Raw genomic sequence first — 20,585 nt, 5'->3', positions numbered from 1 at the left:
AATCAGGAAATGAGGAGAGATTGGGATAGTATGGGGTCGGGTGGCAGGCAATTTTAAACTTAGTCATCAGCAATGATACCACCAACCATGAATGCTAACCCCAACCCTCTGTTTTGGAGAAAAGAAAAAAGGGACTTTATTTTGAGAAATGTGTAAATATTCTTTGTTCCATGATTACCAAGCCTTGGAAGAGCAATAGACTTGGAAAAAACAAACTGTAAATTCAACAATGACATGGGGCCAGCGACACAAAGGTCAAAAGCAACCCCTCTACAAACAGGACTGTGCTTTCCTTTTGTTACATTCTAAATCTTCACATTTTCATATGAAATGTGTTACATTTCAAGTTATGGGTATAAAAGATTCAGTAAAAAATACTGAATGATAACTAAACCCCAACCCTGGATGGGTCATCAGTGATCATTCTGGTATTAGTGGAGTTCACACTGATGAGCCACATGTTTCCACCATGAACTATTATCCACAGCTATCAAAGAAACATCACTATATTTTCTGAGTGACAGAATAAAAATGAGGGAAATCTACTCCTCCTGTAATCGTTAATTCCACTAGTTCAAATGTCATTACTTTCTTATGTGGCATTTTTGTCCAGTAGTCATCTTTGCCAAGATGAACAACAATTTTCTTCCTACACATCCAGTGGTTTCATAATAACATGAGACTGTCTAAATTCGGTAGACTTTTCCCTTGAATTAAGGGTAAATAACCAAACGTCTGTGTCACTATAGTGACATGTAACAGCAATATTGAGGAAGATTTACTCACCTGAGCAGCAAATCGCCCAACGTACAGCAGAAGGGGAGAAAGAGAAAAAAACAACAACATTAGAAACATCTGCAAAGCATCAGTAGCCTCAAGAATAAGAATTTAGTGCTACTTTCCTGTGATGAGAAATTGAGCCAACCCATTGTTCTAAACCATCCTTCTAACAAACAACTCTTGGACAGCGCCCGTCTTGTCATCCTGTCCTGTTGTAGCATTTGTACCATCAGCACTCAGCTGATGGTACAAATGCCTCTGGAGAGCTACAAACACTGCCTCTATGCTGTAGCCCCAATTAGAAGGTTTCACCTGCCCAGTAGGGGATGGAGTTTGAAGTCTTCTATCTGTCAGACCTCTGCACTACATTGTCATATCACTCTTCAGAAAGAGCCGCTGAGGCAGGCCAAGAGGCACTGCCTAAAAGCGTCGTGTTTCAGTGACCATCACAGCTCAGTCGATATGTTCACCGTACTCTGACAGGCTGCTGCTCTTGCTCCTTCCAGGAAGACACATACACCATAAATACTGCATGTCAGACAAATCTCAAGCACTCTCTAGTACAAGCAAACTGAGGGATTGAAAGAAGGGGTGTAAAATTTTTGACAGCTTGAGAAGATGGCTGATAGAAGATACTTTGTTCAGATTTGAAGTGTAAGGTTGTGGAAATACTTCAGGTGAGATTTAATATATACCTGAATATATACCTTCTATTATATAAAAGACTGGTCAAGCCAGCAGTTAACAGTCAGCTCAACTTCTTATTCATAGGCCTTTATTGAGGCCACCTCAGTGTGAATGTGGGATTTTGGGTGTGTCTCCAGTCACGACCTAATGGTGGGAGCGTGGTCCCAGGGGCCTGTTGGACAGTGCTGGCCAGTGACACATTGATGTATGAGCTCCAGTTTTTGCTCCCTCTCCCCTCAGCACAGAGAAGCAGGTGTGCTGATCAGTGCCACTTGATCTGTCAGTCGGATGGATAAAAATAGCCTTGGAGATTGAGCTGGGAGCAGCATTCACCAAACTCTTTGGTGGAAACTCAATTGACTTTGAAAGCCTCTCAGAATGTTCTTGACCACTGTAAACGAGCCAAAGATTTCTCAAGGTCAGATGTCTTAAATGCAGCTTTTAAATTATCTGTCAAGAAGAATACAAAATGGTTGTTGTGTCTGTTGGGTTAAAAACTAAACAAAACAAAGAAATCATTTAAATGTCAAGTGCTAAGACTATTCTGTTAGTTTGTTTTATGAAATAACTTTCTCTAAGTAGTGTACATGTAATGTTTTCATTACAATATGGATAAATAGAGACAATCTTAAATTTCTCTGTAGGAATGATACAACACATCCAGGGAGCCATATTCTTTTCCTTCCTGGTCATTTCCTGTCACATTAAGTTGGAGACATCTTCTCTGGGCCTGTAGAGCCTGGGCCTTTAACAAATGCAACTTTTGTTTTTTCAGTTTTCCGATCAGGAAGGATGGAATGCAATGAGTATGAGAGGGAGTGCAGCATCAGCATCTCTCAGTGTGGGGAAGCTGAAACATCTTTGCTAGCTGTTTGAACAGCAGGTGACTATTACACCACATGGACGCTCAGAGTAATTAAATGTGCTCTCCTTCACTTCATGTTTTTTTTTAAAATCTTGTTTAAATAATTGTTAATGTCAATGTTATTTGACAAAATAACACTGTTATTTATCAAAGCTTTTTTTCCTGTCAAAGGAAGTTTTATTCACTGCCTTAGCATCACAGTTACAGCAGCATTGATAAAGAGCACCCATGTGAACATGCATGTCAGTAAGGCTGCATGATTAAGTCCTCAATTAAGTCCTCAAGGGAATTACTTATGTTGTAGTAATGTTCCCTTTGACTGGGCTCACTTTTAATGAGCATTTCTCTATTTCATTTCCACTTGACACACTTCTATCTGACTTTGTCAAAGGTACAAAATGAGGTGCTAAGAAGAAGCTTGTCTAATTAGCTAGCCACTTGTGGTGGTCCCAACGGCAACTGCCATTTCAAATAGTGAAGCTATTATTATGATCACTTTTACCATTATCATAAATGTGAGACCAATGGGCCATTTAATGTAACTACCTAAGTAAACACCTTGCTTTCAAATCACAGAGCGACACTAGCTCAGCATATGGTCAGGCTAGGCTGACCAAAAACATACAGAAAACCCCAAAACAAAACAAACACAGTTGAGGGCTTAAACTCAGATAAAACTATTTGCTTGAACTTTTTAGAAATTGATCATACTTATTTGCATCATGTATGTGACAATATCTGGAACAAGTTGATGGTTTGGCTCCCTTCCCATAATTCCATGAAATGTTTCTGCACCCATTTCTATAAACAAACCTTCATGCATTTCTTTTTTCAAACCATCTAGAGGAATGATCAACTCAAGTATGCACATTTGTGGTCAGAAATGTCATCACGAGCATAAATGGTATAATGGACTTTTAATGATTTCTTTGAATTGATTTTTTTCCAAGGTGAAATGATTGCAGAAGAGTGTACAAGTTGAATTTTATTTTGGATTTTCTCTAATCCAAAATGAAAAAGGTCAAAAGTAGATATACATACATATACATATAACTGAACAAGGCCATTTTAGTCAATCATGCAGTTGTAGTCAATCATGGTTTACTGTCACTGGTAGTTTCTCTTTCCAAAAAAGGATTTCTTTGATACGACTCATTGGCTTGACCAATACTTAGAAGAATGGAAAAGAAACTCCGTCAAGATCTACAAAAAGTAGATTTTCAAGTTATTCAATTGTGTGATCACTGGTCTGGAAGAAGACCCAAACTGTTACCCTCAAATGGGAGGAAATTGGTTAGTGTGCTAAGAACAACCCATGAACCACCAAGACTCAAGCCTTCTATGAACTGGAGACTGCTGGAACACCACTGTCCACAGTGAAGTACGTTTTACATCATCATTGACTGAGAGGGTACCGACCAAGAAAGAAGCCCCTGCTGAAAATGTGACACTTTGAAGCTCAAATGACTTTTGCAGCTGCTCATATGGACAAGTAAAATATGTTCTATGATGAGACAAAACAAAGATCAGATGGGTAGCATCATGCTCTGGCAGTGGTACTGGTACAGTGCACAAAGTGGATGAAATAATGAAAATGAGGATTCTCTCTAAATTCTTCAACTTCACTGCAAAAAAGATTGAAGTTTGGACACAACTAGTTTTTCCAAAAGAAGAATGATTCAAAACACAGATTAAAACTGGTTTAGATAGAACCTAACATTAAACTTATAGACAACCCCAAATTTAACCAAACTGAATCCAGCCAGAATTATGCCAGAAGCTTGTTGATGGTAACCAAAAACATTTAACTAAATATGAGTGGGGTTGTATGTATATGGGGTTGTATTTGAATCTTTTTATGTCCTTTTGAGCCTTTGTGGATTAGAAAAAATCACAAATTAATTTAAAACTCCTTCAACCTTGAAATACAACAGTTCAGAGAAATCATTAAAACCCCAAATTACCATTGCATTTATGCCATCATGCATACAAAATATAAGTGTATGGGCTTTAAACACACATAGTTCCCATGTGAAAGCACAGACATACTCATCTACTGTCAAAACTAAAAACAGCCTCAGACTGGAATTCCAGCACAGTCTTGGAAAACTCCGCCCCCGGCTCTTTGGCTGCCTAATGGAGCAGTTGCAGTTGCTCGTCTACCGAGACAATCAGGTATTAACGCTCTCAAACCTAAAGTGCTGACTTGTATGGTCTCCCATGTATTTCATTCATAACTTAAAAGGCCACTCTGATCCCAGATAGGCTTTTCAGTCCCATTTAAAGGCAAATATGGTCATATTCCACCTAAGAGGAAGATTAATGGCATTAGCAATGAACCCAAAAATAGTGCAAAGCATGACTGTTTGCTGTTTTGAGAAGAATATCCTTAAGAAAAGGCTGTCATGTGTTTAAAACTGAAATGTCTGAGTTTTATGAGGTTTATCTCAGGCTAAGGGGTCCCAGCATTGAGACAGAAGGATTCATTGTGTGGATATGTATAGTAGTCAAGACACAATTGAAAGAAATAAAAGATCTAGCCAAAAGGAGCTCCATCCCACCAGTATTTTCACTTAGTGTGATGTCTTCATTGCTCTAATACACCCTTACAAGTGAAAAATAAGGATTGATTGAACTTGCTTTATATCAGATTTAATTTTGTGGCATCACTCTACTTTCTTTATGCCCTGGAACTACACACGATACCGAAAAATAAATGCTGGCATAGAAACATTATCACAGAAGTAGGAATTAACTGTGAGTAAATAATTCCACAGCGGAGCCTAGAATAGCTCAAAGCAAGCCAAAAGCTATACTACAATGAGGGCAAGAAAGCCCTCCCTCCATTCAACAATGCACGACAGGGGGAAATGAGGATGGCACCAAAATGGAGAGCACTTAATCTTCGAAGTGCTCTGAATGAAGTCAGGGCTTTTGTCATTGGCTTTTTGGCAAGAAGTTCCATAAATCATGTCCAATAGTTCCCGTGTCTTGGAAAATACCCTTCTGTTGCTTGTTCAGACTATGCAAAATAAGTCGACATGCTACCCCTGCATGACTGGTCCCGTTTTAAGGATTGTCGGGGATAGGGGTTGTGGGGGATATTTTACACAAATCATCTAAATTACTGTCAGAAGAGTCAGCCCAGGGGAGAGAAAAATCGGAAGGACGCCTGCTGTAATCTCTGTAGAAAATAAATAAACCAAGCATGTCCGATTAATTGCTGTCTCCGACTTGGCCTCTCCATCGTCTTTGGGGAGCTGAGCTGCCGCAAAGCTGGATGGCCATCAGAGTAAAGAAGAAAAACAGAAAGAAAAAGAGAGTGGATGTGGTCACAGTGAATCAAAGGCTTAATTCCAGTTCATATTTAAGTGATTCATAGCCATGATTTTACCTTTATATGTCACCGAGGGCATCTCTGTCTGCTCGGGATTTGGAGGACAGAGATCTAGGAATCCCAACACTTTGATAAAAGACTAATGCAGCTGAGACCGACCCCGTGGAGAAGAGAACATCGAACGAAACGATAACAGATGAGATATTGATTCAGAGCTGATTACAGCCACACAGATGAATGTCAAAATATTGTCACTGACTCATTCTTCATTATATTATCACTGCAGGGACAAAAGGACAGCCAGTAGCAGATTAATTCCACTGGGAGAAATCCCCAACAAAGGTTTTTATGTCAAGGTTAGCTAAAGCTACTTTACTATACATGATGATAAACTTGGTATCAAATTCAATTAGCTCGAACACAGTCACACTGCAAAGCAACCCATGTAATGTAATGGATGGAGTGCAGGGTAAACATTTCTGGGGTTAAAAGTTCAGTTTCCTCTTGGAAAGCTCCACTAAAGAAGCAGATGCACTCAGCGTGCTGTTATACTGTAAGTATGTTTATAAAAGATTCAGCCAAACAGAAGGTGTCACATGTCACATTGAATCATGTAGCGCAACAAATATTAGCAGATACCCTATGTCTATGACAGCAGGTATAATGTATAATATATATTCATGCACCACTTAATTAGGTAAAGCTGTGAAATCTAAAACCAACAAATACAACAGCTCTACCTTTATGATGTTTCTGCATTCCCTCTCCATGGATCTGTTATCTTTATGCTCATTTCTAGCTGCATATATTCATGTTTAGTTGCTACTAAACTAGCTTTGACTGATTCACCATTGAAAATAATCTTTATTTTATGCTGGGCCTTGGTGAAGCTCTCTTCTCCTTGCCTTAAAGTCATGTTTCTTGTGATTGGATGGCAACAGTAAAAAAAAACAACAACTCTTATTGACGTCATACGGAGTAGAATGTTCTTTCTGAGCATTTAGAGCAGTATGAAGCCAGTATAAAGCTTTTGGCTTTCATATCACTTGTAGGTACAATGACCCCCTTTATCTGAAGCTTTTGCCATGTTTAATGTCATCATCTTCTATTGTAATGCTATTTATATGACAGAATTTACAGTTTTGTTGTTATTGTCAAAAAAGTCCAATTGTACTTTCTGTTTGTTAATGTCAGAGTGACTGGTGTAGTGTACAGGAGTTCACTACTGTGTTAATATTTCATACACTCTTTTAAAGGCAAGTTATTATGCTTAGATGCTTTCGAAAACCAGAAGAGTATATTCCATTTTACTGCATTACATTTCCCAGGTGAACCTAATGAAGTGGCAATTGAGTATATTCATTTTTATTCCCCACTAATATTGCACTGCCGCTGTGCTACTTTCAGGTTACAAACCAAAGGGCTGGCACTAAGAACAATAAGCCTGGATCCCTCAGGAGAGATATGCAACACAACTCACAGTACTTAATACAGGAGCACAAAAAACAGGTCATTCATTGGAAGACAATAGCAGCAATTCTGATGAATTATCAGACGAAGCCAGAAAATGTGATAAATTAGGGGCAGCAAAGTAACCAACATAAAAAAACAGACAAGAGGTAAATATGGGCATGGTCAAAGTACATCAGACACAATGAAAAGACAGTAAATAAAAGTTCATTCAATAAAAATCATAGGGGGAGTCAAAGTCTTTTGTTTAGGGACAGGGACAAGAGAATTCAAATAACACGCAACATCACCTCAGTCACTCAGGGAACTGAAACAATTGTATTTTTCTCTTGCTTCTTGTTCTCTTGTTTTTGTACTACCTGCTAAAATGATTCATTAAGATGAGCTAAGTGGCTTCAATTTCAAAATGTGATTATTTTTTTCTCTGTTTTGTTTTCGTTGTTAAGTATAGTTATAGATTATACTGTCAGGTTAACCTCTAAACATCCACAGGCTCTCTGGTAATGGTGAGAGGGATGTTTGGGTGATTTTCTTCTTAGTTGGGTTAGGGTTAATAAAATCGCACTTATGATGTAGAGATCTCAAACAATGATGTATCACATATGATGCACTTGGCATTGCAGGATGAAGCAGAAAAACAGTAATCCAAATCTGGGATTGGGCTCCCAGTGGTAAAATTCAGTCTTACATCCAATTTCTTATAAACCCAGTCCAAGTAATTTAACCATCTGAGGTCTAAGTCATCACATGTGCTAACCCTAACACTAATCCACCAACCGTAGTATCAAACTAAACCCCAAATATCTACTGAGATGATAGATACAGAATAAAATATAACACTGAATGCGATTCTCAGCTTTTTAGCTTTTGTTTGTATTATTTTAGATAGTTTAACAGCATCATTATCACATCATAAAATAGCCAAAAGGCTTCTTCTTCTTTGTGGCGTAGGATTTATTTGCATCAAAATGTCAGTAAAATCCACATAACTGCACTTTTAGTCCTAAAAGCGAGTATATAGTCTGCATTATCGACGAGTAAAGCTGAGTCTTGCTGCTTGGTTGTGTGTTTGGACGTGTCAGTGCATCTGTTGACTCCAGAGGGTTAAGTTATGGTTAAAGAAAATATTCCATCTGCTGCTAAAAAAATAATCATCCTATACATTCTTAATCCTTATCCTTACTACATAATCTGTGCACGGGTTTTGATATTTGCATTAAACCCTGCAGTTGGACGCAAATTACGTGGTGCATGTTGGTCCAACACATAATTCTCATGGTGACAGTACAAAACATACATACATAAAGACTGCATATGCATATTGGACATAAATCTACATGTACATGCATGAACGCACTCAACATTCAGTTTACAAGAGCTAGGCTGTGCTCTAACAAAAGCATATGTCATATTAATTCTTCACAGTAAGCCTTAGACAACCTTTGCTCTAATATATACACTGCTTCCTCTTTTTTTTTTTAACCGTAGGATTCTGTAAATCTTCTCAAACCAGAACACAACCTGTTAGAAATACCTCACAATCTTGGTACTTCAATAAGATAATAGCAAAATGTAACTACTTTCCTGAAATAGAAAGGATGCAGTGATTCCTGTTGTCTGAACACATGGTTGGTGACCACCAGTGATCCTTGCACTCCTGTCACTGCCCGTGTCACTCTGACCACCTAAAAAAAGTCTATTCAGGCTGACATCAAGAAGCCCACTGCTGAGTTTCTTCTCCTGCAGCTCTGCATCCTTTAGCTCATCAGCAGCTATTCAAGATAGCTTCAAGGTAGCCAGACCTCCTGCCTCAAGCCTAAGTATTGGAAATCAGAAGAATCACACACCGGAAATCACTTCAATCTGTATGATAATTTGACACCCTCATCTGGGATTTTGTGTATTTGGTTCAGTTCAGCAGTTGGAAAATGTCAGACTGGTTGGCGATTTAATCTACATGATACAGTCGAGGTAATGTACATATGGTGCAGCAGCCACCTGTGAAAAGCACTCCATAGAGTAAATAATACTTTAGAGAAATTGAATTTTTTTGTGTTTTTTTTTATATTTCAGTACATACAACAACCATACCTTACTATATATTACAAAACAGGGTGTTTTTTGAAAGCCTTGAGGTTCTGTGGTACAATGCAAGGATTATGTCTGAGATGAGTGGTGATGCTATTTCAAACAATCCAAAGTAAAGTCAAACAGCCAATTGTGTCTTAGTGGCAAGACAAACTGCCCTAAGGATCCCAATTTCCAAATGCCTCCAAGCAATGAAAAGTGTAAAGATGTGAGGTGAGAGGTTTCAAAGTCTCCTCATGATCAGGTTGCATGTTGGTCAGGCATAAAACTTTAATTATCTTGATGCCTACTTCAAATTCCACGGTCTGATCAGCAACGGGGACTACCCTCCCTCCACTGGGAGTCACAGGAAGACAGGTTAATAGGGGTGCATGTATGACTGCCAAGAAAATCGGCAGGTGTGTTTCACTGGGGTACAAAATCAAAATCCCTTTTTCAGAAAAAGGCTTTTTTTTTTAGGAGAAAACATAGTAAAATACCTTAAGAGCAAAAAATCAACAAGCAAACAAAAAGATGGGAATAAAGACACATTTTCTTTGGATTTGCAATTTCAGACATTTGGAGCACACAACCATGGGCAAAAAGGCTGCCAATATGATTATTAATTATTAATTATTAAGCTATGTAAGGAGCAGTTTGTGCTTGCTACAGGTCCTGTCTTGTTGACTCAAACCTTCTAGAAGTGAGTCTCAGTCTAAGCAGCCATCGTGGGAGGCGAAGCTATAATTTAATCCTCAATGGGATAAAAAGACTATGTATAGAATCACCAATGCAAACTAAAAAACTAAAAAAGATACTGACTTAAAAAAAAATAAAATAAAAAGTTTTTTTTGTGACTGTTAGAATTCTACCATGCATACACAAACTTATAGCTTAATTCATGGCTCAGTCTTATAGATATTATAAATATTATAGATAAGGTTAGCCAAAAAAAGGACAACAACTTTCCTCTTTCTTTCAAAACTCTCTACAGACAGTCTCCTATATGACCTACCTTTAAGTGAATATAGTCTTATTAAGAGATATTTGGCAATTAGAATGTCCAAACTTCAAAAAAAGAAAAGGCTACTATGGAAAGAAGCTTTGTGAATCTTATTAGTTTTAATCAAATCCTTACAAAAAGTTTAAACATCAAACTAGCTGTTAATATTCACTGCTTTAGGCACATAAAAACCACCTACCTCCATTTTAACAGCAACTTTTTTAGTATATAGTGCATTTTCTGCATTACATCCCACACAGTGGGAGTATGGATTTTATTCATGACTTTCATTATATGCTGTTCTGGAAACCACTTTTACTACATCCGCAGCTTTTGCTGTTATGGATGGGTGTGGTGCACTTTCAGTCACTACTGCCTTCGGCATTTGCTCGCAAACACCCTTCCCTGCATTCCCTGTGCTTTATCATGTTTGGCCCAGCTGCACAACGCATTCCCAGTGGTGATTAAGGTCGGACAATTAGATTCAGCCAACCGCGGTTCTGGTGACTTAATAAGTATAGACAATTATCTGAAATTAATATGACAGATGTTATTGTCTTGTGCTGCTCGGCTCAGTCAGATCTTGGCAGGGCTTCAGGTTATTATTACCGAGTATGCAACCACTGTATTAGCTTGAGTAATGACGCTCTCCATGCGGCTGTAGCCGTTTCATCAAAGAGAATGAGATTATTAGTTAGATGTGCTATGTTTCCAGCTAAACATACTCAGCACCCAGTGCCTCCGATGTGGTGCCATCAGCCTTGGCCCCTCTGGTTAGTGCTATGCGCAAAGTAAAAAAAAAAAGAAAATCCGAAATAAGCCTCAACCAGGCCCAAATAGCTGTGAGTACACAGACTTGTATGGCACCACTGAAATAAAATGAATGTAACAGATTTTTGAAAAAATGTGCCTGTTTTTCAGCCGTGCAGTTTTACATGAGCTATTTTTCTTCCCAAAGTTAGATCGTTCAGGGATTTCAGAACACTGTGTGGCTTCTTCAAGTGCATGAAATCTCAGAGGAAATCACCTCCAGCAAGTGCGATTATACATTCTGGTTCAGGTTTTGTAGTGCAATTTGCACTACAGAGTTCACTGTTTCCTAGCAGCTTAAGCTTTGGACACCTGTTGTCACACTGTGGTTTTTACCATCTGGCACCCAATAACATATGAAGAGCTATTCCTCGAGGACAGCAACAAAGGTACTGAGGGACATATTGCTGCAGCTGGCTCAGTCTTATAATGAGCGCTGTCAGGGATTTGCAGCACTGAACTTTTGCGCCCTGATCTGTGGCGGGTCACCGTCGAGTTCATATCAATAATTCATCTTGTGCTCAGCTCCCTTGCCTGTTATGAAACAAATCTTGTTAGGCAGTCCTGCCAACACTGTCTCTATCTCACTACCTGACTTTATTTGCCTGCTTGGATTGGAATGGGGGGGCAGCAGTGGGGTTTGTTAAAGATTAGCCGAGTTCATCTACATGAAACATTTGTTTTGGAAGCAGGGACATGACAGGAAGTTTGAGTCTACAGGGTGACCTGAAGAATGCATTGAGTCTCCCAACAGTGGCTCACTGGAATAGATGGGTTCACAAAAAGCAGATAGAGTGCAGCCCGTGCTCTTTATCCCCCGAGTAAGGTTTCTCTGTGGCCTTCCTGTGGTTTATTGTGAAACAATGTGGAGCTGTCAGAGGCTCAGTGGAGACCTGGTTGAGAAGGAGGCAGGGAAGTGGAACGCCGTAGTGGATGGGGCTGCTCTGATAAGATCCAGGGAGACTCCTCTCACCCCCCATCGGCTGGCATCGAGCGACAGTAACCTTCCCTGTCACTGACAGTTGCTAAAAGCAGCAGGGGATCTGGAGGCCTTATGTTTAACTTCTTTCAAATTAGCACCTCTTTTGCTTTTGTTGTCATCTCCTCCTGGCTCTGCTGATCAAGGCGGTCAAAATTAGTCAATTCACCGTGAATAATTACGCCCCTGGATATACTAAGCACATCGTGAACATGTTGTAAACCCTTTACATATTGCTCAGGTATTCATAATACCTTGGAAACATGTTAAGATGTAAAGCAACCAAAACGCAGCACTTGACTCCGCCTTTTATAGAAGACTTCAAACATTTCTAGCCTTGGACATGCTGCTCCAGTTTAAATGAGATCCATCCACCAGAGTAAAACAGGTCTAACAGTTCCCCATATATTAGCGTGCTAATGAGGTCCCAGTGTGATACTTCTTAATGAAACCATCCAGGAGGCCAATTGTCCATAACTAATTATCATATGCTAATTGGCACACTAAAGTGCAGAAAGAGGACTGATTTTGTTTGTCTGTGCTTCTCGTTTTTTTTTCTTTCTGCCTGTGCATGCATTGTATCAGAAGTGCTTAATGACTGTAATTACAGCTGAAAGACATGTGCAAATCACATGTTTCTTTTACAGTATGATTACTCATTACACAATAAATACCCAGCTTCAAGTGGGTATGGACTTTAAAAGTACACATATAGTTTAATAACACATCTGAGACCTGAACAGGCCAAACAAGTGGCCCAATTCAAGCCCACTAGATGAATTTTGGTGCTACTCCTGGGGTGGTGATGGGATACCAACATTACTACACAAAGAGAATGGAAAGCTTAATATATTTGTAGAGCTAGACAAATTGCTTGAATCATTCAGAAATGAAACACTACTTTTTACATTCAAAAACTGTACATGTAAATTTTTGGGCCTGTTAGCTGTAAATAGTAACAGCTGTAGACTCGATGAATATGGAAAGGCTGATATATGTATTTTCCGTAAAACATGTCAGGCTGTTAATCGGCAGTTCTGATTGATCATTAATCTGAAAATCTATTTCACAAAAAATAAAACTTTCTGCTGTCGGAACTTATTAAAAAGAGTGAAGGAGGAGTGTTTTTTTTTTGTTTACCTGCCCTTAAAGTTTCGGCCTCTTGGCTGTGGCTCAGGTGAATGTTTTCAGAATGTACTTTTTTATACCTGAAGAAAGGGAAAACTTTGGGGGGGGGGGGAGGTTTTTCTATGAAGCCATTATGAAGTGGTTTTATTCGTCCAGCTGTATGTGGCCCATTAGCTGAAATGAGTTTTACGCCCCTTGCATGCAACTAATAATAACCTTAAGGCTTAACAATAACTTTGACTATTTTCCACGCAAACTGCGGTGTGATTATTATTTCGATCACAGCGGTTTGCCATGTCTGATAAGCCAGGTGTAACAAATTCTTCTTGCAATGTTGCACATTATCCTCATTTGCCACTCTTGACTCTCTAAATATGAAAAAGGGACACAATAAATCCCTGACAGATCCCACTGATCTGAAGAATGCCACTGAAGAAAGAATGTCACCCTGAATGGCACCATATCGAATTATGCTCAAGTAAAAGAAAACACTGGGTGGCACCTGGCAATGGACCATATTGGTTCAGTTCTGGTTCAGTGTTCCAGAAAATGGGACAGGGACTCCAAACAAATACAAATAGGTCGCTATTGCTTTAGAGCTTGTGGCTGACCAGCTCTGCAAACTGAATATAGCAACAGGTTCTGGTTCAATGGTCCAAACAAAGGTGATGATCCTGCTGGAAACATATGGGCGACGCTGCTTTCAGTTAAGAAATACAATATCAAGATTGGCCCTACCATGGCACTGGGGTGGAAAATAATCAAAGTGGAACTCTCATTGTGTCGAGCAGATACTTGACAAGAAAACCAAATAGCACACACACACACACCAACTGACATGATCAAAACGGTCTTTTTGTATGAAAATCCGTATTATGCCCACTGCTCCACTTTCTCTGAGCACATACACATGTTCAGATTCTATTTTGCTAATTTAGGTGGTCATTAAGCTTGTGACAATTAGCTATGGACGATGAAGCCGGGAGGTAGGACAGTGGTATCGTGCCGCATCCCCATTAGCTCATTTGCGTAGGGTCATTAGACAGAGTGCGACGAGAGCCACACCAGTTGTTTGCTGCACGTCGCTTCATATTGCAGGAGGACCAAGGTCGACTATCAGCAACTGATAGGCTTTCCACGCTGACTGACTGAGGATATTTCAATGTTAATGATTATGGTGCACGGCAATCCTTGCGAAAAGCCATTAGAAGTGTAAGGAAATGCTTGTGGAATCCTGAGTCATCTCCAGTGAGCAATTCCCTGCAGTCTCTCTAGACAAAGATTTTTTTTAAAAGGTTTCTTCCTGGGTTGTTGAACAATGTGAAGTCATGGGATAATGTCAGAGATGGAACTAATGGCCATGTCTAATTTGAAGCTTTTATATGGTGAGGCAAGGAGGATTCGCAATGTGTCATTATGGAAACTGACAGCTCATTAAATCAGAGGAGTCAACAAGCAGTACATCACTGCTCATTGTATGTGAATTACCATATACTGTGGTAAAATGTATCATGCTAAAAATAAAATGGGAGTGGGGGAACTTGTGAAAGTGTGCTGGATATTTGGGAAAAACTAATGACCCATGACCCACACTGCCTCCAATGGGCATGCTCATTTAGGCTCTGAGAAAAATTGTCAGCGTGCTTGTTCCCTACAGCAACGCACTGGCTTGTACGGGCTTGATGGATGGCAGCTTTTCATCAGCAATCTATCATGTCATGTCAATACATTCCAGGGAAGAAAATATGTTTATATTTAGGTTGCTATGTGTAATGGAGTTGTTCAATGAGGGGGTAGCATTTTGTCTGTTGGGGAACACAGCAGTGGGCCATCATGAGTTTGTCATTTTTTAAACCTCGAGAAACCTACGTCCACAGTTCCCATTTCTTTTCACTTTTCACACTTCAGAATTTTACCCACACCTCCATCTAAAGTCACCGATGTGGAGCTCTGACTTCTGAGAATATATCGACTGACCAATCTGAGAAAAAGGCAGAATTTCAAACAGTTTCATGAAAACCGGAGGCTAAGGCCATCCATCACCATGGGCTGCTTCAAATGCAGACATCAAAAAAGCTACCTTATGGATTGATCTAGGTGATCATATGATGGATTTTGCCAGTGCCACACTGGTTGCTGTAGTGTGTTTATATGCTGGGCCCCTATCAGAAGACTGTCAGTTGTGCTGGAATACTCCATTCATATGCTAGAATGTATATATATCTGATCCTGAGGGACCATATACAGATCACATGATACAAACCATATACAGGGATCATATACACGTGAGTTCAGAAGAAAGAAACGTTGACTTTTGTGTCATTGTCCGGACAACCTCATCAGCAAAGGAATAAATGATGAAGATGCAATTTTAGAAAACTAACACCACTATATGAAACAGGCATCTAAAGTCACATTTTCAGGAATGGTTGGAAGTAAAACCACACAATAATAGAAAATGAGACAGTGGGCAATCCAGCAATGGAGACACACAGCACGAGAAAAAGTGTGTTTTTTTAACGCGACACAACATGCATATAAACTTTTTGTAGTGGACCCCCCAAATAAAATTATGAACATGCAAATGAGCATAATATGGGCACTTTAATAATTTACTCCAATTTGGTGCAGAATGTTCACTGACTCAACAGCAGATAACTGCAGGCTGTTTTGCATTATAATGAATTAGTTACATGTGAATCAAATTAAGCAAATGGAGCACATGACAGAATTATGTGAACAGCGTTTTTCAGACAACAATTTCCTTTGCAACTCTGATGACCGATTTTCCGGTTAAGTGAACGGCTAGTGCATTCGTCCTGTTCATTGACAGTAACCTGTCATTTACAGCACTTAATCTAGCTGAGGACAGAGCACAGCTTTCAATTAACTCGTCAAATAAGCCAAGTGACACATCCATCATGTGCTTCTGTCTGTCAAACTGCGTTTTTTCTCCCTATTTAAAAAGTTTAAACAGCAAATTATATTTCAAACCACAACAGTGGGGCACTTTGTGCATTTATCACAGGAAAAGAATTACATCTCCAGTGGTCTTCTTTTTTTTTTTTTTTTTTTTAAAAGGTGGTTTTACTACGTCTTTCATACATGTTTTTCCTACATACTGTTATGTACAGCTTCTTCATGTGAGGCCTCCAAACATCCATCAGCTCACCAATGATCCTTCTAGGGTTAAGGTTTGATAGCATTTCTGTTGTTTGAAATGCCGACCTTGAATGTTTTTTTCCCCCACTAAAGTTAAGCCATTGAAAGTTTGTGTTTTGCAACTTTTTTGAAAAAAAAAAAACCCAAAACGTTTTGATGTGCCAGAATTTTTTCTACCCTGTCTGCCTTGAACTTTTGAAAAAGTACATATTCTGAAAACACAGAATTAGTACATCTCGGATAATGGTTTAATTAGATCTCAGAGTAAAGGTGGCCCTGAGAGATTAAATGCACTGCAACCTAAGAAAATACCCCAAAATAGAAAATAATGCTCAGTCTCCTGTGTGAGGTTAGACAGGGCAACAGAGAGTTCACCAAGTCCAGAAGATGTGGGGAACAAGTCCAGGAAGGAATCAGGGTTCGGCAGAAGTGCAGTTTCACACAAACACAAAGTGCAGTCAAATGGGTTAAAGTTTATGTTGAATCCCCATTAATATGATTGAGAAAAGGGCCCCAGATTTTGACAAACTTAAAATGAGTGTCAGCCAGATGATAATGAACCTCTTCAATATACAAACATGCAATCATCTTACGTAGCCAAACCCTAAACAATGGAGGAGATGGTGATTTCCAGGCTCTAAGAATAAGTATTTTAGCTACAATCATGCCAAAAATTAAGGCTTTCTGAAGCGGACGTCTGAGTGCCAATGAGGTTAGGGAGCAGTCTAGCACTGCAATACACCATCCGGCTTTAAATTTAAGTCATAAATCCAGTTATATATATTAAATATCTCTGCCCAGAAACTCCCGAGTGTAGGGCAAGACCAGAAAAGGTTCCTTCCATTGCTTTGCATCTGTCACACAAAGACGAAATAGATGGAAAAATGCTGCCTAGCTTTGTTTTAGAAAAATGCAAATGATGAAGGATCTTGAACTGTATAAGTTGTAGTCTGGCATTAACAGAGCATTCTTTAATCTTCCTCAACCCATTGGCCCACAAAGCATCTGATATGTCTACTTCCAAGTCCTTAACCCAAGCATCCTTGATGTGGTTTGTAGGTGCTGTAAGTGTAAAAAGTGTAGTAAACTGGCTGATTAGGTGTTTGGAAGTGGGATTTTTAATCAAATAATCATAAAAGTGACTATGAGCAGGGGGCTTATCCAGATGGGCGAAGGAGTGTTTAACAAAATTCCTAATTTGTAAGTATCTAAATAAATGAGCAGAGGGGAGCATGCATTTTGATTGCAACTGAGCAAATGAAGCAAAACAATTGTCGATGTAGAAGTTTGGTAGGTATGTTTGGTTTAGAAAACAGAATAGCATCAAGTGACGTACCAAAAATTGATTTAGCATTGTGCGCTTCTATAAAAGGCCAAGAAGGACCGCATCCCTTCTGAACAGCAGGAACAGCTGTTCCAGAACACCCACGTTCTGGCATTGCAAGCCCAATAGTAGTGCCTGAAAACTGGGAGGCCTAATCCGCCCTCAGAGGAGGGTTTCTGCAAGTGTGCCTTTGAAATTCTATGGGGTTTATTTGCCCATATGAAAGACAAAAGGATAGAGTTGATAGTTTTAAAAAATGAAGTGAGAAAAATGGGTATGTTTTGGAAGAGATGAATACATTTAGGAAGTACTACCATTTTAATTATATTGACACGTCCAATTAAAGAAAGTGGGAGAAGAGTCCATTTATCTATCTTAGCTTTAATACTATAAATGAGGACCTGAAGGTTCAATTTAAGTAGTAGCTTACGGTTTCTGGGAATGTTAATACCTAGGTATTTAAAGTGAAAGCTGGTGGTTTTAAAAGGTAAGCTAGAGATGAAGCTGGAGTCAAGAACATCTGCCAGTGGCATAAAAATGGACTTGTCCCAGTTAATTGTGAAACCAGAGAGTTGTCCAAATTTGTTAATGAGATGAAGCAGGGGAGGTAAAGAGAGCCTGGCATCAGACAGTGTTAGAGCCACATCATCTGCATATAGAGTTATGGTGGATATGACAGGACCACAGGATATACCTACAGTATCAGAGCTGCTTCTAATTGCAATAGCCAGAGGCTCCATAGCTAAAGCAAAGAGCAGTGGAGATAAACAGCAACCCTGCCTAGTCCCCCAGTGAAGTAGAAATGGATGTGATCTATCAAAATTTGTCAGTACCGATGATCTTGGCCTTGCATAAAGCATACGTACCAAAGTTGTAAAATTACTTCCAAAGCCAAATTTCTCAAGCGTAGCAAACAGGTATTTCCACTCAATTTTATCAAAAGCTTGTTGTGCATCTAATGAAATATCAGCTGAATTTGGAGAGTTTGTTCCATACAGTACATTCAACAGACGACGGGTATTGGAGAAAGCAAATCTGTCTGGGATAAACCCAGTTTGATCTTGTTGAATTAAAGTGCCCAAAATGTATTAAGATGTGAAGACAAGACTTTTGCAATGATTTTTTGATCGCAGTTTAATAAACTAAGTGGGCGATATGAAGACATATTGGTGGGTTCTCTGTCCTTCTTAGGGAGAAGACAAACGTGGGCATCATATATGCTATCAGGAAAAGAGCCCCGTGCAATGGAGCAGTTGACCATTCTGAGTAAAAGTGGAGCGATTATATCAACATGGGCTTTATAAAATTCTTTGTTGAAGCCATCTGGTCTGCAGGCTTTACCGCTAGGAAAAGAAAGGATAGCAGCTTTGACTTCTGTGATGCTAAAGTCTGCTTCAAGCGCTTGGGTGGCAGACTCTGTGAGGGTTGGAATGTTCAGAGAGTTAAGAAAGCTAAAAAGCTCAGTGTCAGTGGCGTTCGATTTAGAAGAGTACAGTTGGCTGAAAAATTCCACGAATCTGTCATTAACCAGCTTAGGATCAGTAATTAATTCACCGGTAGAGGAGGCAATTTTATGTATGGCCCGATGGGCTTGCACATCTTTTAATTGTCTGGCAAGTAATTTATAGGGTTTATCTCCCAACTCATAGTGTCTTTGGTTTAATTTAATAATATCTCTTCCGACTTGGGTTCCCAATATGATTGCATTCAAGTTTTAGTTTTAGAATAGCATTAGATATGTCCTCAGTATTAGATTGGTGAAGTGCCTCCTCTAATGTTGATCATTCAGACTCAATTTGGGACAGACAATTTAATCTAGTCTTTTTCAAAAATGTTTGAAAGGAGATGATCTTGCCATGCAATACTGCCTTAAATGATTCCCAAAGAGTGGATTTGAACTTTTCTGAGATACATCTGTGGTATCAAAGCTTTTAAAAATCCAAAGTTACGTTTTTCAGAATACTTGCCCTTAGATTCAAACTCGTTCAGGATTTTTAGGAGCAGCGTCTATGGCATCTGTTATGTGTTCTCAAACTTTGCTGCTTTCCTCCTGGCAGGGTAACAGCAATGCCCTAACAAGTGAAGTAGAAAAAAAAATCAATCGTTGTGTGCTTTTGAAGCATTTTTCTATTTGCTGGTGTTTTCTTAAGTTAAGGTGCATTTGAACTCTCGAGAAAAAAATATCAGAGGATTAAACAAAACCCAACATTAACAGGTCATTGGTAACATAGTGGATGTTAAAAAGTTAAGGTCTTAAAATCAAAATGATCCCAAATGCAGTTTCACACAGCAGCTGTAATTACACTGGATACTTTCACTTGGTGAGTATTTGCATCAATCACCTACATCATCATGCATCAATCATGTACCTAGAAGAGACAGCACTTTGAATTCCCAGTGCAGCTGATTACTGCACACAGAGACCAGCAGACAGCTCCGCACAGTCCAGCTGGACTGCGAAGCTTGCTGGCAGGAAAGAGGACAAACAACATTGCCTCCTTTGAAGCCTCACATCCTCCTACATCAGCCAATCAGGCTGACCCTGACTTGGCAGCACAGGGGTGCATCTCTCACCTTGAGATGGATAACATCTCCTGAAATCTGTGGATGTCCTCAGCACTCAGAGGTTTCAGGACGAGCCTTTTCAGCAGCCCTGGCGTCAAAGTTCAATTCAATTCAATTCAATTTATTTATTTATTTATTTATTTATATAGCGCCAAATCACAACAAATGTCGCCTCAAGGCGCTTCATAGATACAGAGAAAAGCCCAACAATCATATGACCCCCTATGAGCAAGCACTTTGGCGACAGTGGGAAGGAAAAACTCCCTTTTAACAGGAAGAAACCTCCGGCAGAACCAGGCTCAGGGAGGGGCGGCCATCTGCTGCGACCGGTTGGGGTGAGAGAAGGAAGACAGGATAAAGACATGCTGTGGAAGAGAGACAGAGATTAATAACAGATACGATTCAATA

General features: G+C 39.5%; 2 protein-coding genes across 5 annotated transcripts in view; one reads left to right on the top strand and one right to left on the bottom strand.

Moving 5' to 3' along the window:
* LOC146507221 (tetraspanin-4-like) overlaps positions 1–20,585 on the top strand; it is a 547,388-nt gene that overhangs the window by 22,352 nt on the left and 504,451 nt on the right. The gene's annotated exons all lie outside the window — the stretch shown is intronic.
* unc5db (unc-5 netrin receptor Db) overlaps positions 1–20,585 on the bottom strand; it is a 284,478-nt gene that overhangs the window by 216,949 nt on the left and 46,944 nt on the right. The gene's annotated exons all lie outside the window — the stretch shown is intronic.

This window comes from Neolamprologus multifasciatus, chromosome 12 (genome assembly GCF_963576455.1).
Source record: "Neolamprologus multifasciatus chromosome 12, fNeoMul1.2, whole genome shotgun sequence".
In the NCBI taxonomy this organism is placed as follows: domain Eukaryota; kingdom Metazoa; phylum Chordata; class Actinopteri; order Cichliformes; family Cichlidae; genus Neolamprologus; species Neolamprologus multifasciatus.
Note: the sequence above shows the minus strand (reverse complement) of the source record. Positions and strands in the feature narration are given on the sequence as shown.